Below are 5,064 nucleotides of genomic sequence, written 5' to 3' on the forward strand. Positions count from 1 at the left end.
ATGAACTTTAAAAAAAATTTTAAATAAATGCTTTTCGTTAGAGTCCAGATAAGGTTAAATGTGTCTTCCAAATGTTCATGTGCTGAAATGTATCCCTCCTCCATTGTGAGTTATGAAGAGACACCTAATCTGACCATGGAGTTTAAAGGTGGGGGCTTTTTGTGCAGTGATTAGGATTAGATGAGGTCCTCAGAGGAGGGCCCCATACTTGAATGCTAGTGGCTCTATAAAAGTGAAGAGAGGCCAGAAGACTTATATTCAATCCTCCTGTATTTCTTGCCATGTGATCTCATGCCTCGACCCCTTCTGCAGGAAACCTGTTACCAGAGGCAGGATCTCCAGAACCATGAGCCAAAATGAATCTCTTGCATGGAAAACAGCCCCAGTCTGTGGTATTATGCTACTAGCAGTAGAGAATGGAACAAGACACTATCCAAAGTACACCACTTGTTCTGCTAATTAAATGCTATTCACTAAAAAGTAAATGCGATCATGCATCAAAAAGGAGTAAAATTCATATCAGTTTACTAAACATTGAAATAACAAAAATTTACTACCACTTTATAATGCTCCTTGTTCCTCTGTTTTGGCTATTTTGTCCTAAGAATGAAAACAAATAGAGCTGATATTACATCATATTCAATACTCTTTTCATGTTCTAATATTTATGAAAAATCTATCTACTATTATTACCAAAGTTAAAAAAGAATCACGAATATATTCTGCACTCTGTGTTACCTCTGGTCTCTAAATTGGAAATACAGTTATAAAAGTTTCGTGTAGTTTACACTACATAATATTGCCAAATAAATACTAGTACTTTCTTCAGTTAAATAATAGAAGTGTATTTTAGTGTATCTTAATTGAAGACCATGTTAGAGTGGTCTAAATTATTTAATAATTTTTAAGATTTTAAAATATTTCAAATTGCTCTCACAATGACTTTAAAGAATATAAAGAGCTTTAAGAGAAATTTTGTAGAGGTTAAACAACAGTGTTTTCATTTTCAGTATGAAATATTCCAGGTAATCTCATTAACATGCTTTTTCAAAGGTAATAATGTTGCAAAGATTAAACTATATATACTTCTACAGATCTCTGAGCAATATAAAAAAGTAATGATGTTCAGAGTGTAAGTTATACATTAAAAAAACACTATAATATTTAGGTACCCTTTGCTAGTGATAAAGGAGTAGTTGGAGTAATTGCGGTAAAGCTGGTACACAGAACATGTGCTCACTGTCCTGAATGGCCTGATAGCAACTCAAAGTCACCATCACTTCCTTCAAATGCCTGAAACATGAATTTCTACAATCTGCTCATGTACCCGGCTCCAGGTTAGAGTGTGCCAATGAGGAAAGCATGTGAGATGCAGAAAGCAAAGGAGGTAGATGCTGTTGTTCTTTATACACATCTTCAGCCCGAGACTGACAAATAAGAAATCTGGAGCATTTTCCAAACCATCTCTTCAGATCACTTTTTTTCATCCATATGAAATACTTATAGTTGCTGGAAGATTCTTGGAGGAATTCAAAAATTGTAGAAATTTCAAGGCAAACTTTGACAACCACTTTGTTCAGTGTATCATGAACCCATCATCAGAAGTCAGCAAACTGATCTTAGTGATTTCTAATACCAGATTCTTTTTCTTCAAATCCACTTGTTTTTGAAAAGTAGTTTAAGCCTCTAAAGCAACATTCATGAATTGTTTCTTCAGTTTCTTTGCCCATTTATTGATGGGGTTATTTGGTTTTCTGTTGCTAATGTTGTTGAGTTCTGTGTATGTACTGATGAATAATGCTCTGAAGTACAGATGTCAAGGTTCTCTCTCATTCTGTAGGCTCCGTTTTTACACTCTTGATTGTTTTCTTTGCTGTGAAAAAACCGTTTAGTTTGACACCATCCAATTTATTAATTATTGAATTAATTCTTGAGAAAATTGGTTCCTAAGCTTATGTGATGGGCAGTTGGGCCTAAATTTTATTCAATTAGGTTCAGGGTAACAGTAAGTGTTGGCGAGGATGTGGGGAAAAAGTTAAACTCATACATTGCTGTGGGACTGCAAATTGGTGCAACCATTATGGAAAGCAGTATGGAAATTCCTGAGAAAACTTGGAATGGAACCACTATTTGACCCAGTTATCCAACTTCTTGGTATAAACCCACAGGACTTAAAATAATACAGTGATGCAGCCACATCAATGTTTACAGCAGCTCAATTCACAATAGCTAAACTATGAAACCAACCTAGGTTCCCTTCAAGAGATGAATGGGTAAAGAAAATGTGAAAATATTATATATATATATATATATATATATATATATATATATATATATATGCCATATTACTCAGGAATATTGCTCAGCCATAAAGAAGAATGAAATGTTGACATTTGCGAGTAAATGGATGGAACTGGCCACTATCATGCTAAGTGAAATAAGCCAAACAAACAAACAACAACAAAAATAGAAGCCAAATATTCTCTGTGATATGTAGATTCTTACGGTTTTAGCCAGTTTATGTGTGGCTGTGTCTAAAAGATCTGACCAGAACACTTCTAAGGAAAGAAAAGTTTATTTAAGTGCTTGTGATTTCAGAGTTCTCAGTCCATAGACACCTGTTTCTATTCCTTGGGGATTCAGGTGAGACAGGATATGATGGTGGAAGAATGTGGTGGAGGGAAACAGTTCAGAAAACAGGGAGAGCTCCACTGGCCAGGTACAAAATATATATCCCACATCCCCGCCCCCAATGCTCCACCTCCTCCAGCCACAAGCCACTTGCCTCTGTTACCACTCAATGAATTCCATCAGGAGATGCATTATTTGATTGTATTAAGGCCCTTGTAGCTCAATCATTTCTCCACCAAACTTCTTGCGTTGTCCCACCTGTGAGATTTTCAGGGATACCTCACATCCAAACCACAACACTGACACACAATGAGGGTGGAGGGAAGAACAGAAGTTCATTGGATTGGACAAAAGGGAATGAAGTGAAGGGAGGGGAGATGGGGGTAGGAAAGACTGTAGAATGAATTGGGCATAACTTCTCTCCTTAGATATAAATACCCAACAAGTGACACTCCACATCATGTACAGCCACAAAATGGGATCCTAATTAGAACAAGTTACACTGCATATTTGTTTAATATGTCAAAAAAAATCTCTAATGCATGTATGCTTAAAGAGGACAAATTAACAAAAGATTGAAAAATTGATGAACTATTCAATACTTATAGCCAGAATATTTAGTGGAAGTGGAATTTACAAAATATACCCACTTGCCCACTCCAGGTATGCAAGGCTGGTTCAACATATTGGATTCAATAAATGTAATCCATCACTTGAATATAATTAAGGAAAAGTATCACATGATTAAGTCAATAGATGCAGAAAAAGCATTGGACAACATTCAGCTAAGTGAAATAAGCCAACCCTCCCCCCAAAAAAATACCTTCATGTTCAAGGCACTAGAAAGAGACAGTAGAAACATACCTGAACACTGTAAAAGCTATATTTGCCAAAGCCAAGGCCAACATCATTTAAAATGGAGAAAAACTGAAAACATTACCTCCGAAACGTTAACAAGATGGGAATGCCCTCTTTCTCCACTTGCATTCAACATAGTCCTGGAAACCCAACAGGAGCAATCAGACACATGAAATAAATCAAATGATACAAATAGCAACAAAAGAGCTGACAACATGATTCTATATTTAGAAGATGCATAAAACTTCACCAGAAAGCTTCCAGAACTCATAAATGAATTCATCAAAGTAGCAGGATTAAAATAACACCCATAAATCAATTGCGTTCCTATATACCAATGATGGATCAGCTGAAAGAGAAATCAAGAAAATTATCCCATTCACAATTGGCTCAAAATAAATTAATAAATAAAACACTTGGGTAACAGTCTATCAAAATACATGTAGGCCCTCTACGATGAAAACTACAGAATGCTGATAAGAACAGATACTACACTTGATCTCAGCCAAAAGGCCGAGAAGTGATGTAACCCACTTGAATCAAACTGGGAAATATGATATATCAAGAACTATGTAATGTTTTGAACGACCAACAATAAAAAAAGAAAAAAAAAGAAAGAAAAAAAATAAAATAAAAAAAGAAAACTACAGAATGCTAAAGAAGGAAATTGAAGACAAACCTAGAAGATGGGAAAATCTCCCAAGTTTTTTGATAGGCAGAATTAATATTTTCAAAATGGCTATACTACCAAAAGCACTATGTAATTTTAATGCAATTCTTATTAAAAATTCTAATGACATTCTTTGTAAAAATCAAAAATCAGTCATAAAATCCATCTTAAAAGACCCAGAATAGCCAAAGTAATCCTTAGCAAGAAAAGTGATGCAGAAGCATTGCAATACAAGACCTTAAATTATACTACAGAACTATAGTAACAAAAACAGCATGGTATTGGCACCAAAACAGGCATGAAGACCAAGGGTACAGAACAGAAAACAATAAATAAAGCCACATAAATACAGTTGTCTTACACTAGACAAAGGCACCAGAAATATACATCAGAGAAAAATAGCCTCTTCAACAAATAGTGCAAGGAAAACTGGAAATCCATATGTACTCAAATGAAATGGAATATCTATCTATCATGCTGCACAGAACTCAAATCCAAGTGGTTCAAGGACTCAGATGTTAGACTATGAACTCTGCACCTACTAGTAGAAAAATTAGGCTTGACTCTCCACAATTGCAGCTTAGAAACCAACTTCTTCAACAAGATTCCTGTAGTGCAAGAATTAAAATTTTAAAAACTCAAAATGCACCCACTCAATTCCTGAGAGCACGACAAAGTTGTATAAGCAATGACTCAGAAGCCTTTATCCCACCTATTTCTGCTTTGCCATGGTCTCTTCCTCACCACACAAGTAGGGATTCATGGGAATCCCCTATGTTGTGCTGATGGAGGACGCCTGATACAGGCTCGGTTTCCCAACTGCCTCGCATTGCCTGAAATAGATGGCACCAGCATTATGGTTCATGTGGATATTGCCTGCTGTCAGTTTAGTACCACAACCATAG

At 35.8% G+C, this 5,064-nt stretch overlaps 1 pseudogene; it reads right to left on the minus strand.

Moving 5' to 3' along the window:
* Positions 1-3,873: 3,873 nt before the first annotated feature.
* On the minus strand, positions 3,874-4,014 carry LOC120892638 (U2 spliceosomal RNA; annotated as a pseudogene).
* Between the last annotated feature and the right edge of the window lie 1,050 nt (positions 4,015-5,064).

The sequence above is a fragment of the Ictidomys tridecemlineatus genome, chromosome 9 (assembly GCF_052094955.1).
Source record: "Ictidomys tridecemlineatus isolate mIctTri1 chromosome 9, mIctTri1.hap1, whole genome shotgun sequence".
Taxonomy (NCBI): domain Eukaryota; kingdom Metazoa; phylum Chordata; class Mammalia; order Rodentia; family Sciuridae; genus Ictidomys; species Ictidomys tridecemlineatus.